We start from the raw sequence: 21257 nt of genomic DNA, 5'->3' as shown, positions 1-21257 counted from the left end.
AATCAAGTCATTTAGGCAAAATCTGAAAGGTCAGTAAGAAATGAACACACACACCTTGTTACTTGTTATTCTACTGTTTTCATTACAAAAGAATTATCATCATCGCCATCATGATCTTATAAATATCCATGAACCTTATTAAAACTTGTGTGACCGCATGGCGGAGAAGCACATTAAAAGTAATTAATCTACATCTGTAGAGTGTTTTCTGCAGCTTATTGGCTGTTAATTGCAAGTTCTTCCCAGTCTCTTCAGCTATGTACATGACAATTTTGTCTATAATTGGTTAAAAAACATGTTTCATCATATCAGTTTTCATTTAATATTGATCTGCTTTTTAATTTAATTCAAAGGCATTCAAAATGATCTCTGACCTATGATGTCAGAGTTACCTTGCCTTAACCCAAATAAATGGACAAATATACAAGATTGTGATTGACCACACAGTCAAGATCTATATAATTTTGCTGTAAAATGATTTTCTTTTATTTTGTTCCTTCTGTTTACACACACACACACACACACACACACACACACACACACACACACACACATATATATATATATATATATATATATATATATATATATATATATAATGTTGCTTCATATATATATATATATATTATGTTGCTACTATGTAGCTTGTGTTCTGAGGCTCTTCTCATTTATTTTGTCCTGGCCTGTTTTTCTCTGTGAGTGCATAAATTTATATATATATATTTCTTTGTATTTTTAATACGAAAGCACATGAACATTTTTACAGCTAATTTTTTCTTATTTTTAATTGTTGCAAAAGTAATAATTTCAGTCAAAGCTACTAGTGTGTTTTTCTTAGTGTTCCTAAAGAGTTACTTCAAACGGGCATCCCAGAATAGTGGGAATTAACCCCAGCATGTTTTTTCTACACATATTTGTAGAATGTAGAATGCTTGTTAACAGGTTAAAGATAACTTACAGAGATTTGGTGGCTTAATTCAGCTTATTAATTCAAACCATTTATTCGAACAAATGTCATGAATCCAGTTGAAATTCCCATTTAGTATTTTGTTCGCAGCCTTTGTGGCTGTGATGTATTAAAAAGAATGACAGACATCCCTCCAGAAGCAAGGCTTTCTCCACAGCAGTGGCTTTATGAATCCAGCCAATATTATAATGCGTGGATTTTGAAGCCAGCCGCGGAGTAGTTGGCTGTATGCTTAAACTGAGAAGCGCAGCATCCATAGAAGGAGTGTCTTTAGAAAGAGCAGCTATTTCAGAGTGACAGCTAGCAACAGTTCTGCACTAGAAATGGAGGAAAAAGAGAGAGAGGATCCCGTGAGAATATTTCTGCAGTCTGCACAGAGGGCTGGGTAATTCCACTGGGGCTCTACTGCTCACTCTTCAGCCTCCGTCTCCAGATGAAAAATAAATAACCTCTTCAGACAGGCTCCCTCACCCACAAAAAGCCATTGAGAAAGACCTGCTGTCCTGCTTCTCTTCCCCTCTGTATCTGTTCCTCCCTGCCTCCCTCTATCACTCTCTCTCCTTTATACACCCACAGGCTCTCTCTCTCTCTCTCTCTTACTCCCTCTGCCCTCCCATCACACATTCACACTGAATGCAAATGAAAACAGTGAAAAACGCTTTTTAGAGGTGTAGTACAATACATGGAAAGTTCTTCTTTCTATCAGTGCTTGCTGGATGTGCCGCATGCCTTTGCTATTGCTTTTGCTTGTTTCTTCCCCTCACAAATCCTGGGTGTCCTGGTAGTTAATGCGCACCTGCATTACTCCTCATTATGGCCATCCATTACAGAAAGTACAGAGTAAGCACAGGACGTTTGACTGAGCAATGTGCCTCAGGCTGGGGCTCTTACGCAAATAGATATGGCCTATAGCCATATATCAGGCACACTCCATGGCGCACACAGACACATTCTGTGTGTCCCTGCAAAGCAGCTCAGTGTTCCTTTCTCCCTTGCTTTACTTCTCTAGCTCCTTTATCATGAGACTCACATGGTTCTAGAAAAGAACTCTCTTAACAGGTATAGAATCTTTATATTATATATTATGTGGATTATATATTACATATCTTCAACAAAAGGCCCTTTACATTCACACATGAACAGGGTTGGAGTGGATCTTTTCCATGATTTTCATGACGCAGACCAGCCCACCTTGAACTCTAACTGTATTTCACCTGCTATATACACACAACATTTTTCCAAAATCTGTGCTTTTTCATCTTCTTTTCTTAATCTTATCTCTTATTTATTATTTATATGCTATACTGAGATCAATGTAGTAGACTAGATAGTCATGAAATGAAAAGCGAAGGGTTTTGTCTTAAATGTGAGGTAATCGTGACAGTCAATATGTTACAAACATTACTGATGTTAACTAAGTAACTTAACATTTCTCACTGCCAGCCTGCTCAGATATCTCCTCATCCTCCTTAATTAGCTTTTTCATACCTGCAGCTCTTGCCGCTGCTTTCCATCTTAACATAAATCATGTATGAAAATTGTGAAAACAGTAATAAACTCAGTGGAGCACTGTCTGTTGTGTTAGCCAGCACACATAGTTGCACTTAATTTGATAATCTCTCAAGGCTGTAATTTGCATCCTACTGAAATGTCTGTTCCACTTTAAACAGTGCAGCAGGGCTGCTGGTTTTAACCTTCAAATTACTACATATACACACTTGGATGTCTATCCAAGTTTGTGTGAGCATCCTTGTGCTTTTAAGCATGAGTTCATTTATTAGCTCACAGCAACCTGGCTCATAATGGGACCTGTCCACTGGGAATTCTCTCAACTCTCATTCTGGCATTGCACATAAAGAACCATCCATTGGAAAGATCTGATAACACTTTACTTGGACCCGGCTCTGTAACCCTGACATAAATGTAACACAAACATAAGAGCGCAATAACAACGTTTAATGTTACCTTTACTGGTTTTTGTTGTGTCATGACGGCTTATGACACATGCTAATTTGTAAAGTGTACGCTAAAGTGTATACTGGGTAGCTATCATGAATTCAAACATTGTAACATTTGTCGTGACAAATAACGGCAACTGACGGCAATGGTAACATGACACTTTTGTATTACTGAACAAAATCGGTCATGACAACTCATAACAGTGTATGATGTCTGCCATCATGTGTTTATGGTGTAGTTATGTCAATGTAATGTTGCAGGGTTTAAGTTCTTTACGGAACCAAAAGCGTGATTCCACAACTGATGTGTCTTCTGTGTTCCACCGATGTTACATTTGCCGATTAAAAGTAAATGAGACATTAAAACCGGTTTATTTGAGTTTAGTCAAGTTTACCTGATTTTTGCAACCATTTTTTAAATGTGTCAGCTTAGTTAAATTGGTAGCTACATAGTCCCTGGGCAGGTACAAAAGGACCAAAAACTAAAATAAAATAAAATTAAAATAAAATAAAATTACTTGAAATAATAATAATACATACATACATACATACAACAGTACAAGATAATGTGTGAAATAAAATAAAGCATAATGGCAGCTGTTAAAATTGTTTACTTACTATAATTACATTCTTGACTGTTTTGTTTAGACATTATTTTACATCAGCTGAAAAAGAGCCAAATGTAGTGTTCCAGATAAATAACAAAACAACAGTTTAACCTACTGAGAAAAGAGTGGCTCTATGCTTAAAATATCTTTTGTGTCCATTATGAAATATAATATTAGATCAATCTCACATCATTCATTCAACCCTTTTACCTGAATATGTTCATTTGGAATATTCCATAAGTCAAATGTTCAACAGAAACCTGAATCATCCATAATTTCCTAAAGATTATGGGAAGCAAAACCTACACAGTGGTTAGTTTAGTGTAGTGGGTAACACCTCTGACTTTTACGCTGTAGACTAGAGTTCAATCCCCCACCTGGGCAAGCACCCTACACTATACCAATAAGAGTCCTTGGGCAAGACTCCTAACACCACCTTTGCCTACCTGATATTGACTGACAAAGTCAGTTAAGGTTGTAAGTTAAATAAATATGAGATTAGCTTGGAGTTTGACTAGTTAAATGTGATTTCTTGGATTCTATTTTGAAAACAAAAAGGTTTCATTTTTAAGAGTTACAAGGGCACTTGTAAAGTGGTTCCTCTGTGATATCATGCCATGGCATCTTTATTTTAAAGAGTGTAGAGAAATGTGTAATAATGTATGCTGCTCACTATGCCTGATCAGCTTAGGCTTCAGTACAAGCGTGTTTTCAGGTAGACAGATGGGTGCCTGTGTTGTCATGCTGCTTGGCTGAGTTTCTGATGAGACGGTAGAGCATCTACAGTTACTGTATGCTGGCAGTGGGTGGTGGGACACTGTCAGGCTAGGGTTACTGCCCTGTTTCCAAAAGCCACCAGAACACTGTTCAGTCACATAGGGAACGCTTCCACGGCTGCTGAAGTGTGACATGTTCACCCTATCATAATCAAGCTGTCATTCTTCATACAAGATCATAAGAGTGAGAAGTGAGTGGGCTAATGGCTTAACATGTGTCATACTCCACCTTTGGTGAGATTTTTAATCAGTGAGTACCTTATTTCAGCCTTTTTTCTATAATCCTCTCAGAAGCCATAAGTGCTGTCTTGTACGTTTAGTGTCTGTCTCTGTGCGTACGTAGAGTGTAAATGCCTTTATGCATCGAGCGCGATTTAATCAGATATCAATAAATTCATGTATAATTGAGGTGATTTGTCAGAGGGGGAAAAATGACATTCATTTAGTCGCCCCTTGTTCATTTTTTTTGCAAACTTTCACAGGCGAAACTCACTCAACCAGTCACTGTTGTCTTTGCTGTTGGGGTAGTGACAGCCAAGATGATGGACCAGCAGTGTCCCGGCAACTCTGTTAAATGCCAAAAAGGATTAGGTTGTCTTCTGCTTTATCACATGTGGTGCCAACATCTCCAAAATAAGATCAAACTAGGCTACACGAGTCAGAGTTATATGCAAAAGCACTCATACATTTTCAGCTTGTGAATAAAGGTTGAATTTCCATGCTTATTTCATTTTTCCAAAATTCTTGATCTTGCTATTTGACCACTTTTTGCGGAGTAAAGGATGGTATTGGCAAAATCACCTTAAATGATGTTTCAAGCCAAGAGTGTATAGTTCTGATGTGAAAAAATCACATCTGAGGATGTTGCATTGTCGTGTCATGTATTCATGTCTTGCTGGGTGGGTAATAGCCTTAACCTTATCAAACTGAGCATTGTGTAAAGGCCCATTTAACTTTTAAAATCTGCTCCCAGATGAGTCATGTATATACACATTAGTCAGACTGGAATCAGCATGTAGAATTGAGGCTTCCTTTATTGTTGGATGTACTGTGATTTTTTCAGACCAGATTGGCAAGCATTTATTACAGTTTTGTTTAATCAGAGAAAAAAAAAACTAAATGCATTCAAACATTTTTGTTTGTTGAAAAAGCCAGTTTGTGAGACAAGCTTCATAAAATGTTTTGAGAAATCATGATTAATGGAGGCGATTAAACAGCAGAAATAGCCGTGTTGGTCTGTTGAACCATAAAGAATTGAATCTGAAATAGATGACTTTACAATGGTTGGTTGAATTTAATACTGACATTTAGGAAATGTTCTCAAATTTCCCTGTGATTCAGTTTGATTCTATTGCTTCAGTGTGAATCAGAATGATGAAAATACTCTTAATACACTAATACGCTTTTTCAAATATTATGAAAATCATTTCTCAAATTCCAAAAACAATGCAATTGAATCAGAACCTGATGATTGTGGATGTGGCATTTCTACTTCTAGAATTATTTAGTTGATAGATGAATTACACATAGTTACACTTTTTCATTTCTTTTAATTCCACTTTTAATAATGTCTTTTAATTATTAAAAGCCAAACAAAGTGAAATTCATCGTCCATCTTAGTGAACCTGCCATATATCCCGATCTCTCTCTTCTGTTCCTCATGACAAAATGTTCACTCTTACCCACCTCCCCATCTCCTCCTCGTCCTCCTGAATGCTGCAGCTTTCTCTTTGAGCAAAGTGGGGGTCTGGTCTTCTGGTATAAAGCAGAAGGCAGCTTGTTAGCCAGCAAAACTAGAACAAATCTGTTCGTAAAGGCGTAGCTAACAATGTTACATGATCTTTTAGGTGGCTTGCTTGCATTTGTGAATCTAGACTGCAGGCTACTTTGCCTTTGTGTCTGAGCTCTATAAACCTCCATCCCACTCACATACACATTTAAAGCATCTCTTCATTATTGCATCATTGTGTTTAAAGCATAAAGCACAAATCAGGTTTATTCATTAGTACATTGTGGTTACTGGACACAAAACATGAGCATGATGAAAAGGTTTTTGGTTTACTAACAGAAAATTTACACACAATAGATAAATAACAGGATCATAGGTCATGGCCAAGTAGATATCACCATATAATGTCATGCTAACCCATGCCTCCATTTTGCATTGCAATGTATTTTAAAGTTTTAGTGGTTCCTGTGGTGTAGTATGTTACCCATTTGGACTCAGACCAGGGGCTGTACTGCAGAAACATTACAGCTGTGAAGTTTTAGCTCATTTGTTCAAAATGACAACATCAGTAAGGACTGAATTTAGGACAGTAGCTACAGAATAACTTCTCTGGACTTCATTATTATGAGAAATGAGTATTACAGAAGCATCCTAACTAGAAAATGTCCTAAATATTGCCCTAACTTTAGGACAACTCCAGGGTTGAGTGTTAAGTGTTCCATTAATACAGTTAGTTTCTCTTTTGAAAATAGGCAACTATGACAGGCAGTTCACTATAAGTAGCATAACAGCATTACTTTTTTTTTTCATAGAATAACCTGTTATAATGTTGGTGGTGCCTGGACTCCTTCCCTGAGTGGATGAATCTGAGGACTGTGAGTGCTTTGAAAGAGACTTCAAAGAGAACTCAGTGAAGGACGTGAGGATGATTTATTATTAGGTGATTTATCTACTATTGTCATCGTATCTTCACCAGCATGATGTTGATTTTACATTTAAGACCCAAACATTGACCTTCTTTTTTGAGACCTTCTTTTTTGAGGCTGTGCGTAATGTTAAGAGAAAAAAGATGTATGACGTGGTGCAAATAACTCCCAGGAAATCCGACCTGATGCCTCTGACTTTTAAATGACTATTTCAGGCTTTACAGGGTGACTCACAGCAGCACGCAAACATCAACTGACTCAATAATGATACTTCTACTTACGTAGTTTTAAGTAGTTTACGCAGTTTGCGCACAGCTTTGATGTAGATGAAAACTTGCCAGATAAAATACTGAAGTAATGGTAGCGAATAATAAGGAGGCTGTGTGACTGTTTATGAGGAGAAATATCACAGCGTGCAGGCCAGTGGAGGCCACGGTAAACGGAAATAAAATGGGGGAGCAGTGACACCCGGTTAAACAGCAGGGAACGCAGCCACAATGTTCCTAACTTAACTTCAAGGTAATCATACTAACTAACTTTCTTTTTCACTGTCTTTTGATTGCATGATTGTGTTCCAGCTGCATGCTTATCATAGATTGCTTAGGACAAAGTTCTTGTAAAACAGCCTCAGTTTATGATGTTTATAAAAATGACCGATGGGGTAGAACTCATCCTGGAACAGCATAAGAGGCCAGTGAACGTTCCAGAAAGCTGTTTATCCTCTCAGCAAGAGCAGCTATGGCTGCTGGAGCATGCCGTGGGTACTCCATCATCGCCTGGCTTCTTCCTCCTCCTTTGTTCAGGGAGAAACATGCAAAAAAGAATGAGGAAGGAATGACTGATGGAGTCCTGTGTAACACAATGTAATTTACAGAGGCATTACTTTTTAATATATCTATTTATTTTTGGAGGGCAATTTCACATTTTCATCACCATAATCATTGTCATTTGTGTCAACTTTACCATGACAGATGATGATTTTGCTCATCTGTTACAAATAAGCTGAATGGTGATAATAATTTGTATCAATCATGGTTAGTTTAATTTACGCAGCCATAAATCATGGGAAGTGTTTAAGCTGTATTTGTCATGCCGCCTCCTGCTCCTCCTACACCTCGCTTCTTTATTTGGCCTAATGTTGGGTAAACACACCTTTCCACCACGTTTTTCTGCCAGAAAAGTGGTGCTTGTGGAGTTAATGTGCTAGGCTAACACTAACACTACCTCAGCTTATCTAAATCATAGTATACCATTTTAAGGGAAATAGCAGACTGGCATTTAGTAAGGATGGAAGGCTAATGTCTAATACCCCCCTAACTGGAATCCATCAGCAGTAGCAGTACAAACCATGGTGTAGGCTGCATTTATCTGACACCTAACATCCTTGATACAAGACTGCTAATCTGCCTCGCTCATGCAATATTATACTGTGCACTTTCTGCTTCTGTGCACCACATCAGCACACTGAGACTTAACTCTTCCATCACATTTTGAGATACCTGTAATGAATGTGCTGCTTTTAGCCGATATGCGAAATCCTCTTACAAAACACCAATGACAGCATTTATTTGTGCTTATACAGGAAATCCTGTTCAGTGCCTTTTTTGTTCCTCTACTGTCTGACCGAGCACACTTGCCAATTTTCCAGCAGAACGTGAAACATGTTGATGGGGATTTGGAGCGGAGAAGCGTCCTCTCCAGTGTAAGCATGCAAGAACACAGGCTTACAACCTGGAGGAGGCTTTAGTCGCTCATGCTGAGACATTCCTCCACTCCTACGGACACGGGAAAGCCACAAGCTTGGGGGTTTGGAGTGGCAGTTGGGTAAACACCTTTCAACCACGCTTTTGACAAATATCTGTGCTTCAGAAAGTACAGCTTTTGGCATTGCTGTTTGACATAGGGATTACACCTCAATTGTGGCATCTTGCATTAGGACTGCTGGTGTGGAGGCGGTGGAAGAGGGGCTGGTGCACAGGGTCTGCTCCTTTATTTTGCTATAGTTCTGCTAGATCTCAGGGCAGAAATAAGCATAAATCCTGACAAATATTACTAGGATCAGCCCACTTAAGGTTTTGCCCTATAGGCTTAAACTATAGAGGCAGAAAAATAGTTGTTCACTGTAATTTGCATTGTACCATATCAAGACAGAGAACCCTGCAGAATTTGGCTAAGTCTTTTAAAACAACTATCTTGGCTAAACATGCAATCTTCGATAATCATTCCACATTTTTGCCTCTGGTCTTTACTGTAGGCCCAATAACTCCTAAATTCTGCTTTTTTATTCAAAAACAAGCTATAATTTCATGTAAATGAGGTCTGTAAACTACAGGTTCCAAAAACTGTGAGGATATCTAGAAATTAGCTTTGGTAAATGTGTAAGACAGCATTAAGTGATTATATTTGCTTTATAATCATTTATAATAGCCTTCCTTGTTGGACAGAAGCACAAAAGGTGGTACACTTGGTATCAAAGCACTAATTCGACAGTATGAAACTGCTTAAACACCAAGGAAAAGTTAAGTTCATTTTTATTATTCTGTCTTGCTAATGAACCTTCATTTTTGATGGTGGTTATTTTTCCTTTGTTTGAATTTTTTAGCATTACACATTCTACAGAGAGTCCTGTAACAAAAGGACAAAAAGCTATTACATTGTCCTTTATGAAAATAAATGATAACAGTTGTCCCCTTTTTTACACTTGAAAAATACCAAATGTTAGCTGAGCAGGCCTCCATTTTACAGTCAGATGGCTTTGAATAGCCTATTCTAATCTGAAATTGATTAATTCAAGTGTGAAAGGCCAAGTTGAAGGGCCTGGGAGATTATCGCACAGGTAAAAGCTGTATTAGAGAGATGTAGAAAATATAGCATTTCCCCATTGGACTGCATTTAAGGTAATGAAATGGTTAAATGTTCTGATGCAATTTCCTTGTCCACATTAATTAGCACATCACAGCATGGAAATGAAGTTGCTGAGATGTAGCAAACCTTTACGTAGCCACGTAACAGCTCCAGTCTGATCACTTTACAGATAGCATGCTCTGTCTCAGAGATCAATAGTCCAATTTTCTTTGGTTTTAGCAGGTCTGTGATTGCAATGCTGTGGTTAAGAGGTTCAGAGTGATATTGATAGGAACAGTTCACACACCATCTGTCAGGTCTATTAGCATGACCACACTGCGCTGCCCTTGTAGATACGAGAAGACATTTAGTGGTGGTGGTTGATGAGAATGATAACTGTACCTGGTGCTAGAGTCGAGATTAGATGTCGATTAAATAAGTGATATTGACCGAATAAATACATTTACTAAAGGAAGCTTGTTGTATTGTTGCATATTGTAAGTGATTGTTGTTATAAGAAAACCTCAAAACTCTGAAACAGAACTCAGACACAGTAACAATAGACAATAGTGTAAAGAACAGCTGGCGATGAAGAGAGCAGCTGGTGTTTCCAAATATGCAAAAGTCAGAGACCACACTCATCTATCTAATTCTCATTTTATTCTACAAAAGAGAATGATCTATACTTAAGAGTCATTTTGACTTTAAGTTAAATCAATTGAATAAATACAAGGTGGTCTTTCACAAAGTACTAACAAAAAAAAAGCGGACAAGGTTTGGATACGTCAGTGAAGATGTGCGAATTATTGCATAAATACATAAATAAATGCATACAGTCTGTGTTCTCTCTCTCTCTCTCTCTCTCTCTCTCTCTCTCTCTCTCTCTCTATCTCTGTTATACAGACACACACACACACGCACCACATTCACATCACACAGCATTACAAATTACAGTTAAACCCCCAATAAGCATCCCATTTGTACACAAAGACCATATAGCTTGATAATCTATTAAATATAAATCATGCTGCTAATGAAATTATGGTGAATTTAAATGAATTAGAATAACATGTCCTTATGCTGCGTGTGATTTCACTAAATTACAACCTTTAGGTGTGAAAAATGAGCTGTCTTTTAATTTCCTTTGCAGATTATGTTTGATATGAGCGCCATGGGAAGACTGACAGTTGAATGTGGAATAAAGCACATTTGATCAGATTCATGAATGTATTTAGTATTTTCAAGCTTGAACATGTTGAGTTAAATGTGCAAGTGGAAACATTTCAGGTTTGCTAATGTGACACAGGCCTGCTCTGCTCTCTGAGAAGGTGAACCAAGTAGGTGCATGTTACTTCCATTCAGCAGTGTGTTGTGTGGGTCTGTATACTTGATCGGTTCTTATCTTGCACTTTAGTTATGCTCCTGATGTAGTTTTTCTCTGTATATCTCAGTGTCTCTCTCTCTTTCGTTCCATATGATACCTCATTACATGCCCTGTCAGGTCACTGTTAGCTGCCCCCCTCCGTGTGCGACCCTGTGCAGACACAGATGGCTCTACCATTAGATGATGACAAATGGACTGGTCGTCCTCACTGATTTCAGTGCTGTCCTGCTTCAGTAGCAAGCCAGGGAGGTCCAGAGAGGTCAGAGAGAGAGTACCCTGGTCCTTCACTCCTTTCATTTAGAGAGGAACTGCAGGCGATTGATTCAGTAGCAATGTGCATTTTGGCTTATTTGATTTGGCCTGACCCCACGGGTTCAGATCATGATGGGCTCAGCCTCAGAACTAGTGGGACTGAATCAGTATAACCACTCTGAGAGAGGGAGAGAGGGAGAGGGGGAGAGCGAGATCGAGGGAGAGAGACAGAGAGAGCAAACTGTACACAGATAGAATGTGAGAAAGGCAGCAAGAAACAGTGAGAGAGAGTAGAGGTGGCCAATGCTGTGATATATATTATGATTACTGTAATAAATTACATGACAGTACACATGTCTAGGTAGAACTTGGTTATTGTCAGTATGTCTAGCGGCGTAGGTCATGCACTACATATATTTGTGACATAGATATCATTGCGGCTGTTTCTTGCTAGAAGTATAAACAGTCATTTAGGGCCAATGACCCACATTTTTTTTTTTTCAATATAATATCTCATGATTTTTAAATTTGTTTTATTTCACTTTCCCATTGATCTCACTCTGGGCTGTTGATGACTGATTCCTACACAAAGTCTGAGTAAAACTATTTGGGCCTAGTCGTTGTACACCTACCTCCTTACCTCATACATTTTAACACATTTAAATAGAAAAATTAAATGAATTGAGAGGAACTGTATAATTATTTACTTTAATGGTAAGTAAAATGGCTATATTTGTGTTGCAGACATTGCGGTTCCTGGTTCCTGTCACCACCACAGTTGGTAGGTTTGATGTGAAGTGCATCATTGTAGAGAAACTTACCAACTACCAACACAAATATAGTGATTCTATTTACCATTAAAAATGGCCAGTGAAGCTATGCATTGTCTGAGTTTCTATATATAATGTTGATAATAGTGAAACTGGTAAATCTGGAAAAAATGCATTTACTTTTGGTGCTATTTTCCGTTAAACTACCTGCATGTACCTCTCTACTATGAATGGATTGAAAAATAGGTTTTAGACCAAAAGCTCATGAAACAATTTCTCAGGGATCACATGACATATTTTTGTCCACTTTGCAATTATATTTAGTAGCTTTTAGAGACAAACACTTTGAACATCTGGTTCCTATCACTACCAGTGTGAAAAATTCTGACTCTGTAACCTCCTCTATAGCAACACATTTTATATCAAACTACTCGGAATGGTTTGGTTTACATCTTCAGAATTATTTATGCTAAAAGTTGGAAATTGCCCTTTGAGAAAGAGAGACTAGAAGAGACACTAGAAGTTGAACAGAAGCGTTGACACCGTCTGATCAAACGGAGAAACTATTTCCATGCACAGCAAATGATGCACATTTGCCATTACATTTACACCCCAACTCTTTCAGTGATTGCAGTACTTTAAAGATGAAAAGCTTCAGCATTGTGGTATGTCACAGCTAGCTTTAGTAGCTCTGGAAGTGTGTGGAATGTGTATTTTCAGACCACCAGATCAGGTTTAACGCCTGCGTAATGACTGCAGTATGTCTTTCAGTCATTAGCCAGTAGTCCCTTTTCAAATAGTACAAGAGTAAAACAACACTCCTTCATCATCCCCCTTTGTGTACAAGTAGGTGTCTGGCTCCACTGGTAATGACTCACAGCTTGAAACACATGGTAGGGCCTGGCATGTGTTATTTCTATCCCTATGATGTGTATTAATCTGTATTTTTATGATTAATTCAATATGGGCTTGCTTCTGTATCAGAAACCCACAGAGCAATCAGTAGCATGTGAAGGCCTTTTGCTTTGGACCAAATAGCTGGCTTTGAGGTTTGCAGCATGACTTCACAAGATTTATTTAGCTTACCGTGCATTGTTCATTCAGCTTTTCAGGGCCACAGAACAATGTTTTAATCAGTAGGCCCACTAGTCACCACAACTGAAAAGCAGTTGGTTCCCCCCAATACCAAACAGTCGTTTAAAGCCAATGTGAATCGACAAGCATTGTGCATTTTTCTTCTGTATTATGACATATTTGTGTGTGAAAGACCATATCAGGGAGAGTCCTTAAGCTAGCTAAGGAATTTTTAAGGGATCGATGATAAGTGGGGTGGTGGGAGAGGAAGGAGAAACATGATAGTATTGCTTAATTTGTCTTGGATTTTCAAACTGAAGATATATGTTTGCAAATAGGAAAAAAAACAGCGTCTATAAATCTGCATCATGTGTGTGAATTCTGAGGGGAGTCAGAATTTGGCCCAAGACTTATTGTCTAAAATAACTGCCATTCAGTTCCACGGTGAGGTTTGGTGCTTTCTCATACAGTAAATCATACTGTGTGTTAAACCACACTTATAAGTGCGCTCAACTTTAATGAAGAGCTGAATGCGGTTTGAGAGACGTTTTGAGGATGTATTAATCGGAAAGATTTGGGTGACTATTGACTCCTAGTGTTTGTTAACGTTTGCCTAGTAGCTTTAGTGCTAAACTAAAGAAGCAAAATTCTGGCAACAAACTGTTCAATGAATGGAATAAGTAAAAATTGTGTACATTTGATTTTTCATATTACATATCAAGCAATTGATTAGGGTTTGTTTGTATATGTTTGTCTTACAATAAATAACAATAACAATAAATGGGCTTGACTGTCCATCTAATAAGGCTTTATGTTAAAAAAAAGCTTTATTGTAAGCTCAGCCTATCTCAGTTCTTCATCCAGGAACTTTGATAAAGGCCAAAAGGAGATAGACACTTTGAATTAAAATGACATGTTGAATTCAATGACGTGAGATGTGACATTGATCTGAAGATAGTTGGAAGTTTGAAGGTAAGACATAAATAATAAGATAGTTCAAACCGTGTTTTACACAACAATATAATAATGTTATTAACCAGTCAGAGAGATTTTAAATTCAACTTTTCATGGAACAACTGAATATGACCACCTTTTTGGTTTCATTAATAGCAAAGGATAGTTTGTTTCTAGGTTTCATTTGCGTTCTCTGAAGCGCATCGGCTCTGCTCATGAAGAATCTGAGTGTGAACCCCATGAGCTCGAACTTCTGCCACATGATCAACAGCGCAGCCAGTCAGTATCCATCAGTTGGTCTGGAGGTTGATATGAAAACAGTTAGTGATGGTGCAAATTATACTGTAGATGAGGTCATATGTTACCACATCGTTTGCTAGTGGCTTTAACAGGTCTGCTTAACCCAGGCAGCCTCCCTCTGTTCACCGCAGGCTAATGTATGCACGCTTGAATATGTATGTCTCTCAGTACTAATTATAGCTGGCATATATTTCCTCAGCCTGAGAGAAATGTAGCTACCTCGTTGTGCAGGCAGAAAATGATGATATGGAGTTTTGTCAGTAGGAGGTATGAGAGGGATATTGTTATGGTGATTGTGAGATGGAGATGATGATGATGAAGATGATGATGAAAATTAGAATGAAGATGATTAACGTGATTGCTGTTTTAGCATTAGAGGCTGCCTGTCAAGTATGTGCCAGGTTTGCAAATGGAACTGAAAGGGAAATGAAGTGCGGTCAGATCTTTCACAGATACACACATGCACAGGGATCCGAACACAGTCTGGGGGCTGTGTTTACACAAGCTCTTGCAGTTATTAACTAGCAAGCACATTGAGATAATGCTACAGTAATGCTGGAGAGCTGTAGCAGCAGAGGAGTTATCTGTGTTTGACCCTCTTTTCATCAACTCCCTTTAAACCATTTGGCTAGGAGGCTGCAAGCTCCAGCACTTTTTCATTTGGGGAGACAAAAAGCTGTTTACACCTTGATATTAATAGATGCTTTCATGATTTATTTAATATGAGCTTGTTTCTGTTCCTCTCCTTCTGTCTGTTAAGTGACTCGCACTGTGTCCCCGGGGAACAAGCAGAGGAACAGTCATCCCCCTATCTGGGGAATGGAGTGTGGAGTCCTGCTTTAGGTCATTCTCTCCCGCTCTTTTTTCCTCCCTAATTCCCTCCCTCCCTCCATTTTATGGTCTAAAAGCCTCCCTCCTTTTTGGAACAGATAAAAGAAAATGGCATCATTGTTGGAGATGTTGGTGGAGAACATTGTCGAGGTTTTTCTGTGTAGCTTTAGTGAGTGATTAATGAAATGTTGGAATAAATGAGCTGATGTGATGATCTCTTAATGCTGGATGTTGTATTGATGGATAAGTTGTACAGTCAGTGAGAGTCTGAGTGCAGTGGTCTTCTGTGTGACTGCAAGTCATATTGATCAGTGACTGTGCTGCCGTCATGTCTTACTTAAATGGATCAATGTGCTTCAGCTGAAGTGTGTTCACTGAGAATTTTGAAAATGGAACCATTTTTTTTGTTTGTTTGTCATCTTTATTTATTTCTTTAAAAGGAAAACTCATATTTCAACTTTGAAACGGATTGTAAACATATAATTTTCATGAATAAAATGTCTTTCTTTAAAGAGAACATTTCAGTTTTGTAAATATATTGTAATTTTCATTCTTAAACTTCAGTCCTTTCTTCTTTCTGTCTGTCTTTCTTTTTCTTTCTGTCTTTCTGTCTGTCTTTCTTTCTTTATTTATTTCAAGGCAAAATACTCCTGACAGAAATTACACCATTTACTTAAATTATGCATGCTATCTGAGCTCTCATTGGCTAATGCACTTCTGATGTTCATTCTTAAAATCATTTTTCTCAAAATCATCTTGTCTCTGCATTCAGAACCAAGAATCTCAGCTCATAGAATACTTGAATTTCACGTGAACATTTACTTGTTTTTTTGCTAACTTTACTCTAAAATATATTACAAATGAATTTCCTAATATGTTGTTTATAGCTGGATTTATGCTATATTATACAGCCCCATTTCCAAAAAAACTAGGGACACTTAGCAAAATATAAACAAAAACAAAAGGTTATGATGTGCAAATCACTTAAACCCTATATTTAATGGAAAATAGTATGAAGACAACACATTAAATTTTGAAACTGAGATATTTTTTTAATTTGATGCCAACAACACATTCCAAAAAAGATGGGACAGGACAACAAAAGGCTGATAAAATTGTATAATGCTGAAAAACACCTGGTGGTTAATTTGGTAACAGGTCAGTAACATGATTGGGTATAAAAAAGCATCCCAGAGAGGCTGAGCCTTTCAGAAGTAAAGATGAGGAGGGGCTCACCGCACTGTGAAAGACTGCGCAAGCAAACACTTCAAGAATAATGTTTATCAACATAAAATAGCAAAGAACTTTTGCTTATCATCATCTGCAGTACATAATGACATTAAAAGATTCAGAGAATCTGGAGAAATCTCTGTATGCAAGGGACTTGGCCAAAAAACAGTATTTGCTGGCTGTAGTCTTTGGGCCCTCAGGCAGCGCTGCATTAAAAACAGACATGATTCTATAGCGGAAATCACTGCCTGAGCTTATTTTAAATGGACTGAGACAGGAAAGTGGAAAAGAGTACGCATGGCATGTTTGTTAAAAGAAGAGGTAATGAAACACAGTGGTGAACATGTCCCCATGCCAACTTTTTTGGATTGTGGTGGCTTCAAATTCATAAAGGGCTTATATTTTTCAAAAAAGAATAACATTTCTAAGTTTCAACATTGATATGTTTTCTTTGTATTATTTTCCTTTAAATATGGTTTAAATTATTTGCATATCATTGCATTCTATTTTTATTTACATTCTGCACAGCATTCCTGCTTTTTTGGAAATTGGGTTGTATATAACAAAATGACCTGAAAAAACAGTAGTTCATGGTGTCTTCTTGATTAAACAATAAAACATTGATTTGATCAACAGTTGATCTACAGTTTTGTAAAATCTTTTCTCTGGAAGGAGTCTTCTAAGTGAAATAAGCATTTTAATTCTAACATCATCCGAAGGCTATACATACATATGCAAATGTATGCATATTTAAGATAACATCTGCATACTTATTTGCATAAAAAAAGATACAGCTAAGAATATCAGTAAGTAACTGGTGTAGATTCATTGCACCTATTGTTTTGAAAAATTACCTTTTTCACCTGTAGTGTCTCGTTGCTAAAAACATCTATTTCAGCTTTGAAATACATGGTAAACATTGTCCCATTCTCCTGTTCCCTCCATTTCTAAAGACTGTTTTCTCCTCACATCAGGAAAACACATTTTATTTTCACCAAAGCTCTTAGACACATGAAATTTGAGGCTTGTGCTGAAACTTGCGCTTCTTTTGCAGAAGTGATGTCTGAGTCATCTCCTGTGGTTAGAAAGCAGTGTGTATAATTCTACACTCTCTGCTTGTCAGTCAGTTTAAGATGTTATCTTGGTAACATCTTAATTGAGCTGAGTTGTTTGGATTCTGCATATGTGCTAAAACCCACATGTCCTGAGCTTTTCTTGATGACTCAACTCTCAACAATTGTTTTTGACAAATGTTTCATAGTCTGACTCCCTGCAACTTGGATGCTCTCTCTGATTCATCATCATCTGAGATTGAAGCAATGCCCTATAAACTATTAGAAAGGCTATTTTTATGCATTGTTTGTTCCAGATGTACCTAGACACGCCTTCTAAATAGGAAATCCAGATACCTTAAGCCCCTTGAGTGCAAAAAGATAAAGAAGTGTGCAATATAATTTTAGGCACACCAGTGGGCCCTGGCCATTTAAGGGGTTCAGATTCACCCATTGCTGATACAGGAGTCAAACAGATTTTATGGCCAACGCTAAGGGCTTACAGCATTCCGCAGTGGAGCAGTGGAACTGCGTTCTCTGGAGTGATTGGGCACCATTCGATACCTTTGGGGGTTGTTGGGTCAGCATTTATGAACCAACGAACCCCAAGTGATTCCATGATTCCAAAAAAAATCATCCTACATCAGTATACTCACAGTAATGTTGTAGCATCTAAATTTCTTCTAGATGAGTAGGGACTGTTACTGAAGCAAAGGGGCGGGGGGTGGAGTGGGGGGAGGCTCCATATTAATAAACTCAATTTCAGAAGAAAGAATTGATGAGCAGGTGTCTGTAAACTTTTGGACATGCAGCACATTTGCCTCAAATGTATCTTCTTTCTCTTCCTCTGGTTTGTGCAGGGAAGCCACGTAGTGAAACTGAGAGTGAAGATGTCCAGGACCTGCTGGCACTGTGGATGACTTGGCAGGTGAGTGAGAACAGAAGACACGTTGACAAGCACGTTTAACTGATCTGATGACAAATACTATCTTCAGTCTATTAGGTGAGATGTAATACAGAGTGTACACTGACTGACCTGAGATCAGGAATATATTTATAACGTCTAATGAGAAACAGGTCAATATTAGCACAAGTGTTTGTCCTCATTTTTCATCTACCTATTTCGTTTATTGATTGACTTGCCTGGTTTAAGTGATTCCGTGCATAATTGATACCTTACATGAGTTTCCATAACAGCGAACTCATAACAATGATAAACCATGTATTAACGATTCCATCTTTTTGGATTATCAGGATTAGGGTCTTATTTTGTTTTCTGTTTTATTTTATAGCGTCTTCACATTAAAAGCCAAACTATGCTTCATTTACATTTTGAGTGACCCCTATATTTTAGAGCACCAAACAATGCCATGTCATTCTTATGATTTTTACAAAAAATGTCACATATACTATTGTTGCAAGGGCTCAATGAATGACAGAATTCTTATATAGTTATTATTTTCATATATATTGGCATCAAAAGAAGCCTGGGAATATATTTAAGCACATCAAAGACTCTTTGATTCATAATTAAAGATTGTCTGGCATTGTTTTGACCAAAAATATTTACATTTGTTGGGTGCCTGGATTCATCAAAACACCCATCTAAACTAATTCAAAACATCCATGACTGGTCAGTTTGTAGTGTACAATAAAATCCCTGCAGCTTCCACCGACTATTGTGAGAGAATGCTGAAATGCAATAGGGGAACTCTTAATGATAAGTTGGTAAATTGATAAATAATTAAAAACAAATTCAAAATAGTTTGGACATGAGACAACACTGCCATTAAGTAAATATTTTTTATAATATATTTCTGCAGATAATACATATGACATAATACACTTGTATAAGAAAGAGCAAAGTCAAAGAAAAATAAATGGAAAAAACCCAGAAATGTCCAAAACTGGAGTTCAAAAACTATTTAGAGAACATGGGATTCCACGAAAAACTGGGTAGACCACCAAAACCACACAATAAGATAAGCAGTACTTAATGCTTTCATCTTTGTGAGAAAAGCGATGGAAGTAGACTAAAAACAGAAGATGTCCAGGCCTCAACATCCCTGAATGCATTTGGGATTATTTGGATTGTGAGAAGGAGAAAATGCAACCAACTTCTAAGACTGAACTTTGGACTTGTAGAAAAATATCCTTGCTGATTTCTTTGAAAATCTGAAAACAAATCTCCAAAAAAAGCTGTAATAAAGGCAATAAAGACTGTATACACAATAATTTCTGAAAAATGTCTGTAAAATATATGTTTGCAGCTTTTTTGTGGTGCTTGTACTTAATATCTATTTTGACTTTTGCACAGGATTGTATGTATAAACATTTTTATATTATATACTTTTAGGTTATAATGTCTGCAGTGCTACAATTCCAATTAAGCTGTTTGTTTGTTTAATTACCTCAGATTAATCATTGTAGTGACTTGTAGCAACGTGCATTTTTACATTTTTTCTAGACCAGATAAGCTACGTTGTGTTGTCAGTTTATCTTTAGCTGACTGAAACCGATGCTTGAGGAATTTTAAGTCCTTGGCTTCTCTTTTCCTTCATCCTCCTTTTAGCTTTGTGGGGAAAAATAATGGTAGTGTTCTAAATTTGCCCTGGCTGTACATTCCCCAGAGAGGCCAGTCAGGGTCAGCTGATTATAAAGATAATATGATGGTTTTTTTTTTGTTTTATATATTTTCCTCTCCAATATGTGGCTTTTTCTAGCATTCCCCAGGAGGCAACAATCATATAAATAACAGATGGTGACACTGGAGGGCAACTACTCCCTCCTGTAAGTGCTTATTTCATCTGCTTTGTTGATTTAAGCAGTACAGTGAATATTAGATGCATGCAACAGTAATCTGTTTCTGCAGAATAGTGCTCGAGTGTCATGCATATTGACATTTGATCAACATAAATTGAATTAACTGGAACACTCTCAAGGTTTATTCCTGATTTCATGACAGAGACCTTGGGATAATTCAACGATGAATATGAATGGAGATGCCTCATTACGGTTTAAGAGTGGTCACAAAGGAGAACATCCATTGCAAGGCCAGTCACAGGGTCAGCCTGCTATAAATCGATAGGATATTTGTGCATAAATGTGTAAGAGAAAGGATGTAATGTGGCAACTTGCTCTGTGATAACCTGTGGACAAGTTAGAGGAGGATCAACATTGCCACTGTACATTCATATGTTCTTCAACCTTCACATAGTTACATCCAGTACTAAAGACAGAAAGGTCTTTTTACCTGAACTCAACTGGAAAAGAACCAGGTAGTCTCCAACAATACATTGTTTTTATTTAAATGATTGCAGAGAGAGATGTGTAGAGTAGCCTAATTCCATACTCCTACATTGTTTCAGAAAACAGCGTTAACAGAGTCAAAAAGTACTTAAGTACTGAGTATTAACACAAATGTGGTGGACCATCTTAGTACATCCAGTACATCTGTCAGTATAGGAATTAAAGTTTGTTAGCAGATATTCCTCTCTTTCTGTGGTACTCTTGGCCTAAAATGAAATTCTAACACTCATAACACTCTAAAACAGATGCTAGTACTAAAATAACAATGAATTTAAACAAAAGGAATGTAGTAA

At 37.5% G+C, this 21257-nt stretch overlaps 1 protein-coding gene across 2 annotated transcripts in view; it reads left to right on the top strand.

Moving 5' to 3' along the window:
- lrrc4ca (leucine rich repeat containing 4C, genome duplicate a) overlaps positions 1 to 21257 on the top strand; it is an 85495-nt gene that overhangs the window by 38800 nt on the left and 25438 nt on the right. The window contains exons 2-3 of one of the 2 annotated variants that reach the window (XM_037543092.1): positions 18516 to 18583; positions 20379 to 20445. The gene's annotated coding sequence lies outside the window, so the exon portion shown is untranslated. The remainder of the gene's footprint in view (positions 1 to 18515; positions 18584 to 20378; positions 20446 to 21257) is intronic. The other variant, XM_017700094.2, reaches the window with a different exon arrangement.

Source organism: Pygocentrus nattereri, chromosome 11 (genome assembly GCF_015220715.1).
Source record: "Pygocentrus nattereri isolate fPygNat1 chromosome 11, fPygNat1.pri, whole genome shotgun sequence".
Lineage (NCBI taxonomy): Eukaryota > Metazoa > Chordata > Actinopteri > Characiformes > Serrasalmidae > Pygocentrus > Pygocentrus nattereri.
Note: the sequence above shows the minus strand (reverse complement) of the source record. Positions and strands in the feature narration are given on the sequence as shown.